At 36.3% G+C, this 19,778-nt stretch overlaps 1 long non-coding RNA gene across 1 annotated transcript in view; it reads right to left on the bottom strand.

Moving 5' to 3' along the window:
* LOC126949947 (uncharacterized) overlaps window positions 1-19,778 on the bottom strand; it is a 113,191-nt gene that overhangs the window by 39,550 nt on the left and 53,863 nt on the right. The window contains exon 2 of the long non-coding RNA XR_007724001.1: window positions 16,566-16,671. This is a non-coding gene — a long non-coding RNA (uncharacterized LOC126949947). The remainder of the gene's footprint in view (window positions 1-16,565; window positions 16,672-19,778) is intronic.

The raw sequence follows: 19,778 nt of genomic DNA on the forward strand, positions 1-19,778 counted from the left end.
ATATCCATAAATATGTTAGGATTTTCATTTTTGCTTACATATGAAGTATGATTACTTCTACAATTCCTCAGAGTAAAAATAAAAATGAAATAAACAAGTATTTTTCTGAGGTATTATTTGCCTGTCTCATCAAAAGATTAAAATCTGTATATCTAGAGTGTTACATACTTTCCACATGTTTTTCAAACATTTAATCTTCTGTTTATTGCTCTAGAAGAATCTGTCATTACTTGGATATGGCAGATGAAGAGACCAAAAAGCTACTTAGCATGCTAAAAGCTAGTGGCAGAGCAAGTTGACAAAACAAAACAAAAAATATACACACAAAAAAAGTCCTCGTGATCAATACGATCTTCACGAACTTTTAGATTGGCAGCTCTCAAATCCTTTAAGTAACAAGGTGGTTGATAAATAAATACATACCTTATTAAATACAATGGCAAATTGATTTGTTCTGAGAATAACTTCTAGGACTGAGAAGAACTAAGACTCCCCTGGTTCTGACTCAGAAATCTGTATTAAATTGAAAAGTTGAAATAGAAAAACAAAACTTCAATAAAGGCAGGGACAAAGGTGGGAGAAAACAAAAAGGAAACATTGAAAGAGAAAAACAAACAAAAAATAAATAAATAAAACTGCTCAGAACATTCCTCTGGAGCCATTTATAATTCCTGGGTATACTTCAGTATTTAAATTGCTTGTCTGTTAATTATCTGGGCTGCAACTTATCACCTGGTCACATGTTTTAAGCAGAACACAAACTAGACTAGAACAAAGTAGTGATCGATGGGAATTAGTTCCATGATGTACTATTGATTGCATATAAAAAAGAAGGATTTAGGGTTTATCACATTGCTGAAAAGTGTTTGTTTTCTCCCACAGATGTAGCCATTAGTTAGGAGCATAGCATATGGCTGGAGGGTAATTAAGAAGCTAATGCCTAGTAGAATGAGGATAAATAAACTAGAGGATGCAACCACATTACATCCCTCTGCCGCTACTTGTCTTTGTGATAGAACTTTGGCCCATGTTTAGTGATTCTATTTAATGACATGGAGCACTCTGAGAAAAAGCAAGTTTAGGAAAGAGAAAAGAAATCCAGAGTACAGTTTGCACATGTTAACTTTAAGGTGTCCACTAGACATTCATATGTAGGTATCAAATAAACAGATGTTCAAAAATATTTCAGTAAAGAAGGCTAGGGCAAGAGATAGAAATTTGGAGGTGAAGCATGAAACTGATAACTAAAACTGTCACCAGAAAGCGGTCTCAATCCAGATTCCAAGAGAAGGTTCTTGGATTTCGTGCAAGAAAGAATTCAGGGTGAGCCCAAAGAGTAAAGTGAAAGCAAGTTTATTAAGAAAGTAAAGGAATTAAAGGGTGGCTTCCATAGGCAGGGTAGCGGGCTGCTGATTGACTATTTTTATGGTTATTTCTTGATCATATGCTAAACAAAAGGTGGACTATTCATTAGTTTTCTGGGAAAGGGACAGGCAATTCCCAGAACTAAGGGTTTCTCCCCTTTTTAGACTATATAGGATAACTTCCAGAAGTTGCCATTAAATCTGTAAACTGTCCTGGCACTGGGGGGAATGTCTTTTAGCATGCTAATGATTTATAATTAGCATAGAATGAGCAGTGAGGATGACCAGAGGTCACTTTCGTCACCATCTTGATTTTGGTGGATTTTGGCCGGCTTCTTTACTGCATCCTGTTTTATCAGCAGGGTCTTTACAACCTGTATCTTGTGATACTAATCCTCCTGACCTCCTATCTCATCCTGTGACTAAGAATGCCTGACTTCCTGGGGATGCAGCCCAGTAGGTCTCAGCCTTATTTTACCCAACCTCTATTCAAGATGGAGTCGCTCTGGTTTGAATGTCTCTGACAAAACCATTGCGAAAGACTAAGATCACCCTGGGAGTAAGCCTAGAAAACAAAAGATTATTGAACCCTGTGGTTCTCTAGCATTAATCACTGGGAAGAGGAGAAAAAACAAAATAGGAGACTGATAAGAAGCAGCAATTAAAGTAAGAATAAAAAAGACAGTGATGTCCTGCAGGATCAGTGCAAAGTTGTTTCAAAACGGAGGGAAGGATCAATACTGCCAAGTGACAGTGAAGGTCCAAGTTAAATGAGGACTGAAAATTGACCACAATGTTTGATAACACAGAGGTCATTGGTGACTTGAAAAGAGCAGTTTTAGTGGAATGATGGGGACCATAGTAGAATAGAGAATGTCAAATATAAAAATGGATATAGGCAGAAACATTGCTCTTTGAAGTTTTTTTGTCATGAAGAGGATCAGAGAAATGTGGTGGCAGCTGAAGGCAAATCTACTGTCAAAAAACAGAAGTGCTTTTTGTTTTTGTTTTGGTTTTTTATTTTGTTTTTAAGTGGAGACATTACAGCATTTTATATGCTGCACTGGGAAAGAAAAGTTGATTGTGCAGAGAGAGGGATAGCCATTGTAAGGGCAGAGCTCTAAAGCATGGTCCACGTGGAGGAATTAGCTTTTTTTTTTTTTTTTTTTGAGACGCAGTCTGGCTCTGTTGCCCAGGCCAGAGTGCGGTAGCCGGATCTCAGCTCACTGCAAGCTCCGCCTCCCCGGTTTAGGCCATTCTCCTGCCTCAGCCTCCCGAAGGAATTAGCTTTGAATAAAAGCCAGGGTTCATTGAGTATTACAGGAGAACAGTTATTGATAAGAACAAGAAAAAGGTCTTAATCATTAGCACTGGTGGCAACTGTAGTCCTCTTCAAGAGGAGAAAGGGAAACACTCCCAGCTTTACATGTTGGCCCTGAAGATGTAGCTCCCACTTTAAAACCACAGCATGTTTTCTCCCTGAGGATATTACACTGTTGGAGGGGCTTGGTCCAGGTGCTTTGATTTCTTTCTTTTCCCCTCCAACTTTCAGAATCCAGCTATTATGTCAGGTTCCTTTTTCCCTTGTTATAAATTTTTTCTTTGGGGCCCAGTTATTGAAATCATTCACGTTTTTCTTGTCAAAATATTATTTGACCCATGTAAATTAGTCTTTGCAAATACATAATGTAAGATATTCCTAGTTTTACATAAATATCAATTACAGCCCTGTTTGGAAAACAAATATGCTCATTCTATGAGGAAATAAAAATAGTCAAAAACATGGAAGCCTTAGGATACAATAGGAGAGCCTCATGGTCAACAATGGAATGTGTCCTCCTTGTGTAACCTTGCAGAACACTGATTGATATGGCGATTACAGCTTTCGTATCTTTTTTTTTTTTTGAGACAGTCTCAGTCTGTCTCCCAGGCTAGAGTACAGTAACGCGGTCTCGGCTCACTGCAACCTCTGCCTCCCAAGTTCAAGCGATTCTCCTGCTTCAGCCTCCTGAGGAGCTGGGACTACAGGCACCCACCACCATGCCTGGCTAACTTTTTTATTTCTAGCAGAGACGGGGTTTCACCATATTGGCCAGGCTTGTCTCGAAATCCTGACCTTGTGATCTACCCACCTTGGCCTCCCAAAGTGCTGGGATTACAGGCATGAGCCACCACACCGTTAATTTTTAAAGTCTGTTCTTGCATATAGCAATATTTTGCTGTTTGACCAAGGGCTCAGTTTTGATGGGAAGTATATGGAATGGTGAGAAAAATGGAAATAACTTAATTAGATAGATAATCTTCTGAATAATGAGTGACAGAAGCTAAAACTCAATTACTCTCACAAGCAGGAGGCTACATCCAATGGACAGCCAAAATGAGAAGGAAAGCAAAAGTTACAGAAAGGAAAGGTGTTTCAGCTCAAGTCTGCTAAAAGTTTTTTGTCTCAGTCAGGACTGGGTTACAGGGACAAAGGTTGATAATATATGATCTTGATTTATTGTTAGTACTGCTGGTAGACTCTTATAAGGCCACTGACTAAGGATGTCAACAAGATAAGCAAATGAGCAACTGATCCAAAGTTAGAAATAAATTTTGAATATTGAAATGTGTAATTGATATTAGGATGATTTTCAATATAATCCTCCATCATGAAATCAGTAATCAAATAAAATTGAAGTCACAGCTAAAAAGGTCAGAATTAACTAATTTTTTCTTTTTGAAGCAATAACGTTAGGCCTTTATAGTTCATAGAGACACCAGAATCTGGATATATACTTCAATTAATATCCGTTTTTGAGATATTTTGCCTAAGGGGAAAACAGGTACCTGCTGAAAGCGTATCTTTTTTTCTTTTCCTTTCACCAGGAAATGTTCAGCTAGCTTGAGAAAGAGAAGACTCAGAAGTCCACACTGCTTCTATAATTCACATGGTGACATTTAACTGTCAGCTATTATTTCTGAACTATTAACTTTTATGAAAGCTATTTAGACGATGATGTCTATGGTTAATAATACTGGCTTCAAAAATGTCATTGGGTAAAGGACAGAATCCTCATGGCAGTTTCTGCAATCTTTTCATTTTTTTTTTAAGAAAAAATTGCAGCAACAGTTTGGTGGTGTCCCATTTTCTCTCACTTAGACGTATTCCTTTCTTTTTTCAAGATGAAACACCTTCAAGGATTGTCCCCTGAGGGTATTGTAAAAGCATTTTCAAGCTTCAAATTAGACTGGTCGCTACAGGTGGCTTCAGTACCAATGTCCTTGGTGACTTATACACAGTGTCTGGCACACAGTAGGTACTCAAGAAGCAGATGCTGAATGAGTTATAGTAGTTGGAGAAGGAGTTTTATCTCAATTGAGAGTTGATTGTTAGCAATGCTTCTATTAGGAAGGAAAAGTCAAAAGTAAAATCAAACAAAATATTCCTCTTATTGCATTAATTTTTTGGCTCTCCAGTTTCTTTCACAGTTTCTGCTTATAATGCTACTCTGAACAAGTTCCAAAATCCCTAAGCCACGCCAGTTTTTAATACCCTGGGAAAATTCAATTTTATTTTTTTAAAGCAAAAATTTCTATATAGCTCATTAATTAATGGTTTTTCACCTAACAAAGCTAACAATGTAAACTTAGGAATTTTTAAAGGTATTAACTAGAGATACCTTTAAGAATACTTATGGAGTTTATGAACCATAAAAAGGAGTTGTTACACTCTAACATTTTTTGCTCATTTTTCAAATATCAGTCCATTAAGACATTTTATTTCTCTGACCTGATTTTCCCTGAGGCAACATATACATATTTGCTTATGTAAAGGATCAATAGAAAAGTGATTCTCAGAAAGAAAATCATTAAATTATTCTAGAAATAGGCCTCTGCACAATAATGAATGAAGTAATCTTATTTCTTATTAATAGTTCCAGAGAAATAATTTTAATTTTTGAATGTACCTGTATCTCCAGGACTAAGTTAAAATGCTCACCTTTCTGTTGAAATGCTCACCTCACTGTCTCTCAAAGCACAAAACAGAGTCTGGGTTTCTGTGCACCTTCACAAAGGAGTCCAAGAATATTTATTCAGGAGAGCAAATTTCTCTGCCCCTGCAAGAATAACAAACCCAAACTTCTAGAGGGGGTCAAGTCCAGAGGGCTGCACAAAGGCAACAAAAACATCCTTAATACTTCCTGTGTGATACAGAGCCAACTTCAAGGCATTGCCAATCAGCAGTCAGAAGTCAGCCAGAAATACCCAACCTCCATCATAAAAATAAGGTCTGCCAGAGGCTGAGTGAACGGTATCTGTTTAACCAGGGCATCATTTTTCTTCTTTTTTTAATCAGTCTTTCACAGTAATTCAAAATTTGAAGAAATACTTCCTAGCACTCTTATAGCAACTTTAAATTTTTAAACAATATTTTTATACTTATCATCTAAATGTTGTCTTAAAAACATCTGTAAGAGCTATTTTGTATATGAGGTTACTGATACAGAGAATAATGAAATGATGGTTCTAAAATCACATAGAAATTGAATGTCAGAGTCACATTCAAGTTTCCCAATTCTCTGTGTGTAGGTTAGTGCTGCCCTTTTGCAAGGAAAGAACTTAGAATTCTCATCTCTGCCCTCATGACAGAGACATTTAGAAAACACAGACTCACTAATTATCTACATCCTAAAGCAAAATTTTAGTTAATCTTCACCATTTATTTTCATGAAGAAATTTAGTCACGTTATTATGAAAATTATTTCAAAGAACAGAATCTGTTGGCAATGATGGACTCTAATGAGCAGATATTAAGCTGCTACATTAGTTTCCCAAAATTAGTGCCCTTTATATTGCTTCCTTAAATGTAACCATTTCTGCCAGAATAACTAGATATTATTAGTCCTTGAAATCAAAAGCGATGGGAAACTAATTACATAAAGTTGAATGAATATCTTAACTTTGTTGTGTGGCACGCCATGGCCAGCCTTGTTTGTAAAAAGCCCCTAAGTAAACGTAAGTGTAAGATACCTGGACCCTACAGACATGAAGAAGGAAGTGTATAATGTGGCTGAGAACGGCCAGCCATCACAGAGCTCATTTCCTCTGCCTTCTGTGTTACTCACTAATGCTGCAGGTGGCCACATGACTTAATTCTAATCAATAGAATATAGAAACAGAAACAATAGGCACCAATTTCAGGCCCGTTTCGTAAGAATTCCTCCAAGCCCTTTCCTCTTTGACCAGCTTGATACAACAGGCACAGTGGCCTTGGAACCCATGTGCTGAAGATGACAGAGGCATAGAATGGAACAAGCCCAGAAACTTGCTTGATTCACCACATGAGCGGAATTTGTCTACCAATTAGGAACAACAATTTTGGAAGCTGCAATAACTGAATTTCTGTCCATCTTGAGCTAGAAGGACAGAAAGAGTTAGAGTTTGTGAGTGCAGGTGGTATTAATTTAACCAATGTCTAAAGTATAATCCCAGCTTATGCACACAAAATAAAGAGGACTTTGCATTAGAATGGTTCTACACAATTTCAGGACTTGAAGGTATATGGACAGCTTGAGTCATGATCTTGCTGAGAAATAGAATGTCTTGCGTGGAATCACGATAAAATGGGTGTTAGTGTGGCCCTTTCAGGAGGTGTGAAGCTTAATGCCTGGCTCTGTCCCTGGTCCCTTAGACCAGGAATATTCCTCTCCCTGAGCAGAGTGTGAACCCTCTCCACCACCCTGGTTTTATCTTCACAGGAATGAAAGGAGGATATAGGGAGACCATGATCACTAGATGTATCCATTATTGATGTTCTTCTCATATCCCTTTGATAATTGATAAAGCATGTGAGTAGGACTACTTGCCATCTATCAGTGGAATCCCAGTCTTCTCTGATTATTTATGTGTGCAATCACTATAAACTTATTGGATGAAACATACAAAGATAGTAGGCAGAACTTATTGGATGATACGCAAAAGGAAACTTTACTTTTATTTTCACTGAACCTTTAAAAGCATGCCATGAGTTGTCTTTGTCCTCTGCCCCTGGATGAAATTTAGAGAATATCCTACCATTTTTCTGAGCACCTTCATGTAAAATATAGGCTCAATTCATAACTACTGTGATTAATCCACTGCTGTAATTAAAACTTTAAAATTCTTTCAAAGGTTCACCTTTGGTCCTCCCTAATTCTTTTGTAGGCAAGCCATATGCATGGGAGAATGGAGTATTTCTCTTTCCCTTACTTGTAAAACTGGTTAAAGTTATTTAGACTTGAAGGAATAACAGATCTGTAAATATTATTATGGGAATATAATATCTATTATCAATATCAAATTATTAGAATAATCCAAAATTATAAAATTAACATGACTTACAAGTGAAAGTGTCTACACATTTAAAATTAAATCTAATTTTTTCTCTGATAATGGTTATAATCATACCTTAAATATTGTTTATTAGAAAACATTGGACATCAGCCAGATAATAATTTTAAATTCTTAACCTTAAATCCTAATTCCTTCAACAATGCTGGTGCTTAATTTAGGAAACACATAATACATTTTTTTTTTTTTTTTTACTGAATTGTAATTCAGGATGAGAATGTATTACCTCAGGCAACCATAAGAGATGCTATTAAAAATGCAATTTATTCTACTACATAAAAAATAACTAAAAATGCTCTAAATCACAGAAGTGGTGTAAGCAATGAACTGAAATATATTTCAAATTTATTGAAGTCCAAAATATGTTCATTCTACTTCTATGCACAATATAGCACTCCAAAAAGCCAATGCCACTTTTTAAAATCTAAATTTGGTTATAAGAAAACATTTTCAAAAGCATTAATAATTGTTGAAGCTGGGTGAGGAACAAATGGGTATTCATTATATATTCTCTCAATGTTTATGTATACTTTAAAGTTTACATAATACACATTTTGTTATGGTAACTATTGTCTGAATACAAAGAAACTTATATTTGAGCCAATTAATTTTACCGCCCATAGGAAAACACAATGGCTCTTTAAGTGGGACAGAAATACAGTTGTCAAGCAAAGGGGCACACCAGGTATTACTCCAATACCAGGTTCAGGTGTGGCAAAAGAACCAGAAATATCTGAAGTTAACATATCAGACAACCTTCAAGCAGACAATCTGCAGCAAAATAAAATACCCAAATACCACATATCCACTGTGCCAACCTGAATTTCAGTGGATATTTGTATTTCAACCACTATTCATAATGTGTGACCACATATATATTGTATATGTGTATAACCACCTACATAACCATGTATAACCACAATCCTGACTTTTGTAATAAGTGCCTTGTTTCTTAGTAGTGTTACCATATATAGATACATCACTAAATGACATATTACTTAGTTTTGTTTACTTCTGAACTTTATGTAAATGCAATAATATTATATGTACACTTTGTCGACCTGTTTCTTTTATTTAAACAAAAAATATTTGAGAGATTCATTCATGTTGATATACTTACCTGCACTTCATTTATTTTTGTTGGTATTCTTTGGTATAACAATATCAACAAGGTATTGTTGATTATTTATCAATAATCTACTTTTGATGAATTTTGGGGTCATGCTTACTTTCTAGTTATTACAAACAAAACAACCTTATTAATTTTATGAGTATGAGTTAATCTAGGGTAAATCTAAGATTGGAATTACTGAGTGATAGGATACCTGTTCTACTTTTTTAGGTACTGCCAACCTTGTTCCCAAAGTTTTTTGTAGCAATTGTCATTAGCAATGTAGACAATTCCCATGGCTTTTCATCCTCACTAATACTTTTATTTCTTCGTTTTTTGGCCAGTTATGCAGGCATATTTTTAGCTTTAAATGTAGCAATGCCTATGATGGTAAAGACTAGAAAAAGAGAAAAATGATATAATTCTCTAGCCTTAAGAGTTTCACCTATTTTTCAGATTCTTGCCAATAATAACCTTAAATAATAAAAACAAGGGATATTCCTTGAGAGTGCAAGGCAGTCACTTCTAAAGTAAAGCAGAAATAATTAGCTGCTTGGGAAGACTAAAATTAAGGGAGACAGATCTTTTAAATGAATAACAATTAACACTGACATTTAAGTTTTACTGTGTACACTGAGTATCTTTCATTTACCCATTTAGACCCACCTTATCCTTCCCTATCATTATTAACAAGACATCCACAGGACCCATTGCCTCTGGCTTCTTATTGTATTCAGCTACTGGAGAGCTCCAGCAGAAAATAGGAAGAAGAAAACTACCTCTTGAACTAAGACCTGGCCTGTGTTCTAGAGGTGCCACTCCTCTCAAGGCATCTCTCTCCACAGGACCCTCTCATTTTGGGTTCCAGTAACCCCTTACTCCCCTCATTCCTTCAGGCCTAGGGATTTTGTTATTTCAAACTCTAAGGTAATGGAGCTTCCCTTACACCCTTGATAACTTTATAGTTTATTAGGCTTTGTTGAGTTATTCTAATTTGCATATGGCATCTGTTTCCTGTTGGGACACTGACTGATATACGACTATAGTGATCCTCAAACTTTAATGTGTATTAAAGTCACCTGGCAGACTTGTTAAAGCAGAGATTGCTGAGTAACACCTCTGTAGTTTCTGATTCAATAGGTCTGGATTGGGACCTGAAAATTTATGCCTGTAACAATTTTCCAGTTGATTCTCAGAGACTACACTTTATGAATCACTCTACTACTACTCTATCATGTCTCAGACTCAATGGGACTTAGCCACCGTTGGTCTAGGAGAAGGACCAGAAGCTATTATAGTCCTGAGTTCGTTTGCGGAAAAAGTACTGGGTGAGTGTGAGAATACGCCAGAAGCCCTAGAACCTTAAGATCAAGGGAGAAGATTATAAAACATCTTAGGTGTTAACAGGAATACTCTATCTCTGGTTTCAGTAAGTAGAAGAACAAACAAAGGCTATTTCTTTCATTTAGCTTTTTTCTTCCTAAAAATACATCAAATCTAGTTTAGTTGGAAAATTTTTATATACAATTTTTCTTTGGAAGCAAACAGTAGCATGCTAAACTACATAGCTTGAGAAATATTATTAATTTTCTTCTCTAAATGGCAAGTAGAATAAGGAGAATGTAAAGAGAAGAATGTCCAGGTTTTTAAAAAGCCTATATAGATCTCTTTAATCGATTGTAAAATAGTGGGAGGGAGCCAATATTCCAATATTAATTGAGCACCTACTCTTTGCCAGTCTCTTATAAACATTAACTCCTTTTATCCTTTCATAGAAATAAAAGTAATAGATAGGTAAGGACACAGAGAGAAACATGAGAAGTTAAATAGCTTGTCCAATTTTCACAGCTCATGATAAAGTTAGTATTGAAACTGAATGCCTATCTCCAATGTCTACAATTTCCCCACTAAGCCACACTGGTCCCAAAACAGAACACAAAGATTGTCATGGATGCTATACTGCCCTCAGGACTGAGCATGGCCCGCTGACAGCTCTCAGCCCTCAGTCGCTGCCCTTGGCTGGAAAGGACTGCTTTGGTAGGCTGCCTCTACTCACTGAGGAGTTTACTGAGGTTGCATAAAGTTCTCAACCCACTGGCAAACTACAGCCCAACTATTCCCTCTGCCTACTTCTGCTTCCCTCCCATGATGGCTAATCCAGAGAACATTCCCTAATAAACTGTCTGTATGCTAATTTCCATCTCAGTGACTGTTTCTCAGAAAATCTAGCCTGTGGCAAAGATAACCTCTTTCGGTCATTTAAATTGATAAGAAAACAAGGAATGGCTCATAGAACCATAAGATGGTCAATAATTTGAATGCTCAGAGTTCCATTTAAAAATGTGAACAGTGATTTAACTGAAAAGGTCAATAGCTCCTATACTGACTTGAATATTGATGGATTTCTAACATAAAAAACAAACACAGAAAAATTTGGGATAAAGTGGGATCCTTAAGAATACATGAATATGCATTTTTTTGCCTTATCTCTCTTGTCCTCCCCCTCTCACTTCCACCCTCCTCCTCCCTCTCTAATGCTATTCTCATGTTTTTTTTCTTTCTCTCTCCTTTTTTTTTTTTTTTAATTATTATTATACTTTAAGTTCTAGGGTACATGTGCATAACGTGAAGATTTGTTACATATGTATACTTGTGCCATGTTGGTGTGCTGCACCCATCAACTCGTCATTTACATCAGGTATAACTCCCAATGCAATCCCTCCCCCATCCCCACTCCCCATGATAGGCCCTGGTGTGTGATGTTCCCCTTCCCAAGTCCAAGTGATCTCATTGTTCAGTTCCCACCTATGAGTGTCTCTCTCCTTCTTGTATCTCTCCCTCTCTTTCTAATCCTCTCTCTTTTTCTATAGTCATGTGCCTTGTGTTTCAGAGAAGATAGTTTATTCTCCCCTATATCAGCTTTTAAATGGAGTCTCAGCATTTACCACCGTCACTTTGATTGAGTTTCTCTTCTTGCTCCAGCTTATTAAATTCTGAAAACAATCATTCTCTTTGTGTTGGGGTGGCAGCAACATTATTAGCTTTTTTTCCCCTGAGATTCCTAATCGCTTTTCCTAACTCCCTTAGTCAACCTTACAAACCTGAGGAAGTGTTGTAAATTCTAAAGTTGCACTTAAGGAAAATTAATTTGAATCCTGTGGGTAGGTGCTTACTTCTCTAACATGATTGGGACCAGTAGTTGTTCAGTTAATCAAAAACCCAGTTTATAGTTAGGACATACATCTTAAACATTTTAACTTACAACTATGAATGCATGTTTATTTGCCACTACATATATTCATCTTTTGTCGGGGAGCTAAGGTCTTTCTATTAAGTGAAGATCAAATGATCAGAGTTCTACATCATCTTTCTTGAACAAAATCTGCAATGTGTCATCTTCAGTTTCCAGTTTCACTTACTTTAATGTGGAGCAAAAACGTAACGACACTTGTGAAGCAACCTGAACAGGAAAATTCTCCTGTGAACACACCATCTTTTACAGTGTTCTCATCCAGAGCTAATATGGCAAGAACTATTTAAAATAACCCATTTCTTTTTGGTATTTCCAAAGTATGCCACTTAGAATCCATAGAAACAAGGCCTCTTTAAAACTTGTATTTCATTGGTTTGTTTATATCTAATTAAACATCATAATTTCAATATTAGTTGAAATTATGTGCAATTACATAATTATGTACATATTATATACAATTAGTACAGTTGGCACTAACACATTTGGCAGCAAGCACAACTAACTCTTTTTTAGTAAGCATACAACCCAACTGGAAGCCACAGAAGAACGTGGGCTGGCCAGAGAGTAGCCACTTAGCCATGGGCACCTAGTATGCCATGGACATCCATCAGTATGATTACAGAGAGAATGGAAAGTGAGAGTTAATCTAGCAAGGTGGCTAATTCAAAGTTGGTCAAAAGAGCTCCTACTCAGTTTCCAAACCCAAAAGGATGACTGAATTATTCTCAAGTTGTCAGAGTTCCCTGGCAATTAATTCATTTACTTTCTTAAACAGTGATTTAATGTTTATATTTTCCATCCAATGCCCTTTCTCCAATCTACCTGCCAGTAGTACCTATTGCTTCTAAGATATTGTGGAAGAATCATGTTTTATGTGATCATCACCATATTATATATTTTCATAGAATGAATACTTAAATAATTAAGTAGTGACACAACCTTGGGGAGCAGGAGGAAGGCACAAGGTTTTTGGAGTGGCTTTGAGTGTCTGGATTGAGACTTAAATATTTCTTTCTCCAACTCATCAGCACATTTTAAAAAGTCACTGGCTCAACAACAACAACAAAAATTAAGCCAGAGTATGTATGTGTATTTGTGTGGGAGTGAGGGGATATGTTATGCTTGTGGGGCCAAGTCCAGAAGAAAAACGCAATCATTATACATTAAAGACAATCTCTGAATCCTTTCAATAAATGCCAGTGCATCTGAGTGGCTTGTTGGGCTTTGATATACCTCTCTTCTCTTACCAGGAATTAGAGATGAACTCATAAACGAATTGTAGCTCATACAAGATTGCCCTATCACTAAATACGATTTTACTACAGTCAAGTATCATCATTTTAGAAAATATTTTTTCTCAAGAAATCAAGATAACCAGTTTCAAAACAATAAACACTAATCAAAATTTTTGATTTGGAATTAAGAATGAAAATATTTAAAGTAAATTTTTGAAGTATTAATATAATTCTTCTCTCTGAAAGAACTGTATAGGAGCTATGAGAGATGAATGTTGTCTTCAATTTATTCTGTCTTTTTACAGTGAAATAATAATAGAATCTCAATGTAAAGGTGTATTTGATATTATTTATCATTTCTAAGTACAGGAAGAGGCTCCGAGAGGTGTAGTAACTCAGCAAAAGTTATTCACCTTCATAATGATAACCCAGAATTAAAACTCTAGTTTCTTGACATAGAATCCACATTTTACTAACAACTTGTATCCCTACTTATTATCACAACACAATATATCCATCAATACATTTTACTAAAAAGAAACCCTTAGAAGGTCTTGGGTTTAGATTTTTTTTAATTTACAGCTAAATTATATTGTATTTGACATCAATAAATGATTATAATGCTAAAAGAAGAAATAATTCTAACTTCTCAGAGCTGCAGAATGTAAAAAGAATTCTAATGTATGTATTAGTCAGTGCACTCTAGTTTTTTTTTGTGCCAACAAACATCCTCATAATGTCAGTGGCTTAACATAACAAATATTAGTGCCAGTGTTACACATAGCGGAGGCTGGTGGAAGCTTCACCATCTTGTAGTTGCATAATCTGCATGAATATATGGAATCAGATGTTGTAAATAAAAATGTCTCACTCAGAGGATAAAAGACTGGAGATTGCACATAGGCTTTCAAAGCCTCACTTAGAAAGTGTCATGTTGTGAGAGAGTCAGGAAGCATAAAGGAACAAGTAAAATATTTGATAAGCATTAATGTCTCTATCTCATTTTTAACTTATTATGCATCTTCTACTTACAGAGTGTAAGATGGTATTGCATGGAGTCTGTTTTAGCTAAGTCTTTAGCTAACCATATTCATGAATTCACGAATATGGTCTTTTGACCCTGGTTACATTGCCTGCATTTTCCCGTGGTTTATGTATAATACACACCAAATACGAGTTCATCCATTTCTCCATTATCTGAAGACAATCTTAGTATAAAAAATTTGAAATATCTGATTAATTTTTATATTGATTACATGTTGAAATGCTATTTTGGATATGCTGGGTTACATAAAGTACATTATTCTAATTAATTTTATCCCTTTACTTTTTTCAGTGTGACTCTTAAGAACTGTGAAGGTCTGAGTTTTTAATCCTACTTTCAGGCTAACAAGTGAACCTGCCACATTTTCATGGATGCTGACAGAAAGACATGATTCTCCTGGGTCAGAAATAAAGGAATGTATTACCCATGCTACCGCCAACAACATGAGCTTCGTATTTGGAAACAATCAGTTTCCATTTTTCCTCCGAGTCCTTTGGGAGCAATGCAGAGCAGCCCAAGTGGGCTGTGTGCGTGCAGTTTGCTCGTTTAACAGTTGAGGGAATGAATATCTTTTATGATGAGCTAGAAGGAAACCTGCCTGACTTCTGCATTGGAGAGAGACATTATTATACCAGACAACAAACATCTACCCTTTCTTCCAGAGTGACATACTATCTCTATCTTCCAAAGTTCTTTTTTATACAAACATCCTTAAAAGACAGACAAGAGCAAAAGGGTAATTACTGCCTTGCCCGTAAGAAACATGAGATATCATGGATAATTATCTCCCAGGAGAGGCTACTAGAAAATTAAAAATCACATACGTGGCTTGCATTATGTTACTTTTGGACAGAACTGTTCTTAATCTTTCTTCCAATTTTATGAGCTGTTTAAACTAAAAATGTTCCTTTGCAGTTACGTAAATAGCAATCCCTCAGCCTGTCTTAAAGTCAGACCCTGCGGTATCCTTTTACCCGATTAAAGCAATTATGGTTTTAAAACGTTGTCTCCTATGTGATTTATTAAACTATAAATGTGATAGGTGAATTTGATAATGAACCACAGAAATATTAGTAAAAAATTGCTACTTTGGGGAATCTTGTCTCCTTATGTTATTCACTAGCACAGTAGTAGAGAGAGGTAAGAAACATCTTAATATTTAGCATATCTCCTCCCTTTCTCAGTTTCCAGATCATCCCAAAATGTAAAGTTAAGTCAGAGCTTACAAGAATCCAAGAGGGAGAGAGAGGAGTTGCAATCTCTCCAAATGCATTACTTTCAAGTAAGGCAAACTGACAAAACATAGCAAAAATAATCTCTCCCCAAATACAACCCACAGGAAAGCTCTACAGAACATGCATGTATTGTCTTGTATTGTCTGAAATTATGCACTGTTAAAGGAAATAGATTAAACTTGATGAAAGCAAGGAAAAGCAGGCTGTACATACAGAATTGCTCTGGAGATTTCCTGTTTTTTGGGTACTATAGCAGTTCCACCATCCATCCCTGGAGAGAGCAAATTCACAGAGCCCAAAGGGGAGACTAAAAAGGACTCTCTTTGAACTTGGATAGTATTTCATCCCTTAAAGACTTCAGAAAGACTTGACATTTGGAAAAAAGTCGTCAACAGTGAGGGGGCACTCACATGCCTCTACCACAGATAAAAGAATGAGGTTAATAAGCTTGTCTCATGACTGTCAGGTTCTGTCACAATTGTCCCTAGTCATGAAAATATAGCCATAGCAGATTGCAATAAGTACATTGATATGGTTTGGCTCTGTGTTCCCACCCAAATGTCATGTCAAATTATAATCACGTAATCCCCAGGTGCTGAGGGCAGAACCTTGTGGGAAGTGATTGGATCATGGGAGCAGTTTCCCCCATGCTGTTCTCTTGATAGTGAGTTCTCACGATATCTGATGGTTTTATAAGTGCTTGACAGTTTTTCCTATACACACTCTCTCTCACCTGCTGCCATGTAAGACGTGCCTGCTTCTCCTTCTGCCATGACTGTAAACTTCCTGAGGCCTCCCAGCCATGTGGAACTGTGAGTCAATTAAACCTCTTTCCTTTATAAATTGCCCAGTCTTGGGTATTTAAAGCAGTGCAACAACGAACTAATATGTACATTTATAAAATTCTACAACATACATTTAAGGAAACAATTGAAGTTAAATTTACTTACTCCTTTCGTAGCTTTGTGGATGTTGAAATTGTCTGAGGATTTCAGCAGGGCATTTGAACCCGTAGCCAGGACTTTGCTATTCGATCCCATGAGAAGGGACCTAGCACTGTGAGAAACACATTTCCCTTTTAATACTGTAGCTGATTTTTTAAAAGGGAAAACAAAAAGTATTATTTTTTTTTACATAGTTAGAAGAGGAAAAGAGACCTATTGGCAGGAAGTAAGCAATACAATGTAGTTTTTTAACACCTGTTGTGGTTATTTATATGATAACCAAATTTACCAAATACCAAATTATATGATGACTAATTTACTAAGGCTCAAATTACAGTGTCCAATATGATAGATATATTTGCAAATATGGAGATAACAAGACAGCCATATGAAATTTGGAACATGCCTGAGCAAATAATATTAACAAAGAACAAAACTTTATCATCCAAACTTAGAGCAAATAACTTTCAGATATTTTCTAGAAAATTTATTTAGCATGTCTGCAAATTTTACATTGATTTACAAAACTTTTCAGAATCAGAATCAGCATTCAAGAATTCTGTATTTTGGTACATAATTTCAGTCCTCTCAATAATTGACTCTTAGGCTCATATAATAGCAAGAGTTCTTTTATGACTGAACTGATTATAGTTCTGTTCATTACTAGCTTTTTGAAAAATCTCAAGCAAACCTCTTAACCACTCTGCCTCAGTTTCTTCCCTTTGTGAAATGAACAATAATAATTCCTATCCATAAAGTTAGGGTGAAGATACTGATTGCAACGGTAAAAATTGTTGACTCCATTTTACATAGGACTTTTTTTGCCTGTCATATCTTCTCTTTCTTCCTGTGGTCACTGCCCTTGTTAAGGTTCTTATCATAAATCATTGTGGATGATTTATTAGAGGAGGGGAAAGCCAGATGTTTCCTAGATAAATAATTCAATAGTGATGTTGTCAACCATGTAGAGAATGCTCACCCCTCAGCATCTAAGCTAGTAAACCATGGCTGTCCTTCAGATACCATTCTCTCTCTAGAACCTCCATACATTTGTATTTGCTGGGCCCTTCCATAGTACATTTACTTTTCTCTCTCCTTTTCTCCTTAGAAATCTTTTTCATAGTGATGTCAAAAGTTTTCATCTCTTTTGGGAAAGTTTTTCGAACCATCCAGCAGCTACAGATTCTTTTCTCTTGCTTCTTGACCTGCTGCATCCCACATTCCTGTTGTAGTACCTGTACTTCGTATTACAATTGTTTACAAGTTCATCTCCTGGTCCTCAAGGACAGGGCTGTGCTTTTCACGTCTTAATGCCCTCAGCACAGCAAACAATTCCAGGCATGTGATATAGATTCTATAGATTCTATAAATGCCTACCAAAAACATGAATGGTAGGATAATGAGTTAGATTTGTTTTCTTGAGTATGAATGAAGAGATGCTAATTATGCAGTTAAAAACATGAATCAGGAACACAAGGGGAAAGGATATTGAGACAAGCACATAGATATGAATGTGGGATTTATTTGGGTCACTGAGAAAGAATGGGTGTCAGAAAAAAATAAAGATGAATTCAGTCATCTTACAGAAACCAAGAGAAGCAAATGTGCCAGATGGAGGAAGTTGTTAATAGTGTCAAGTAAATCTGCTTCCTTCTTTATAAAATGTGAAATATAACACTTAACACACAGGAATATGTTGAGAACTAGATGGGATAATATATGGAAAATGCTTAAAGCAACGCCAGGAACAAAATGGTTACTAAATAATCATTTCAAAATAAAATACAATAATAATTGAAATGACAAAACTAGATTTGGCAATTAGGAAGTAAATATATGGTAATGACCACCATAGGAACAGCCTCATTAGAAAGGAAGGGGCAGAAGCTTAATTTCTGCGGGGTGAGCAATAAAAATGGAATGAAAAAATAAAACAGCAAGTGGATACTTTCCACTTAAAAACTACATTGATGACAGATAGGAGAGAGCTTAGGAGCATCTGAAGCAGACAATATTGTGTAAGAAATGTTAGGTGTAGAAAATGAGACTTTTGAGCATGTACATAGCTGAAGAGAAGGAGCCAATAGAGAGGAAGAAATATTAGATTAGGGGAGGACAGAAAAGAAGGAGCTATGGAGGGGTCCACACAGCATGGCATTCATGAAAAATTAAGGGAGGTTATGGGGGTTCTCTCTTTTCCACAGGATGGGAGATGAGGTTTCCTGACAAATGAAGGGCTTAGGAGTAGTTCAGGAGTTTAAGAGAAGTCATGAATGTGTTGAGTAGTCATGAGAATGAGAACAGAAGCTACTAAGTGAGAATGGAAGAAAAAGAGAGAAATTATTAAACTGCATTTGTGACTGTCAGTCCTTGCTTGCTCTGGTTTTACCGATCTGATCACAAAAACTGCTGCTTCTACCCACCAGGTTAGTCCCTCATCACTGGGAGTTCCTTTTTTCCTACCGGGAAATAGAAGTGAGTCCAGAGATGATCTGTTGTTGCCCAAAGCCAAAATCAGCAATGGGTAGAATGCTGGGCACTGAAAGAATTAATCCATTGCCGCCCACAGAAATGAGCCAAGTGGAAACATTTCCAGTGGGCCAAACAAAACCAAGGTTAACATTACCTGGATTCAAAGCATGGAATTAAAAAAAAATTAAGGTTATTTTAATTTGAATGTTATAACCTGGTATCTTGAATATGAAGTTCCAGGCCTCCGGAGGTGATACAAGAAATCAACCTGAAGGCGTCAAAAATAATTTCTAACCATAATTACAGGAAAGTAATTTTCATGTCTTTTGCTGCTTTCAAGTCATTTTAGTTTTCAGCAAAAGCTCTGCCACCAGAGTTAAGGTCCTCAGTTCTTCTGCCTCCTTTCCATAATAACTTTATCATGCTCCCACTACACCCCATCCAACCAACTTCAACCAGGGAAGATTAAGGAAGAGTCTTTCTCTAAGTCTGTCTCTTTTTTTTTTGCTTGTTTTTTCAAGTTTCCAATGTCAATAGTACCCAACTAATTAAATTCAAGATAAGGTTTTCGAGAAATTCTTAAGAATGGATGAAATAATGTAGGTTTATAAGGAGACTGTGACCTGCACAAGGAGTAATCTCCCTATCCAGACATTCAAAGGGCCCAGGGTTCCTTCTCAGGTGCATCCAGACATTGGTTCACCACCACAGGCCCAGGAACTTAGCCTGCTTCCCTGTCCTTTCTGG

The sequence above is a fragment of the Macaca thibetana genome, chromosome 3 (genome assembly GCF_024542745.1).
Source record: "Macaca thibetana thibetana isolate TM-01 chromosome 3, ASM2454274v1, whole genome shotgun sequence".
NCBI classification, from domain to species: domain Eukaryota; kingdom Metazoa; phylum Chordata; class Mammalia; order Primates; family Cercopithecidae; genus Macaca; species Macaca thibetana.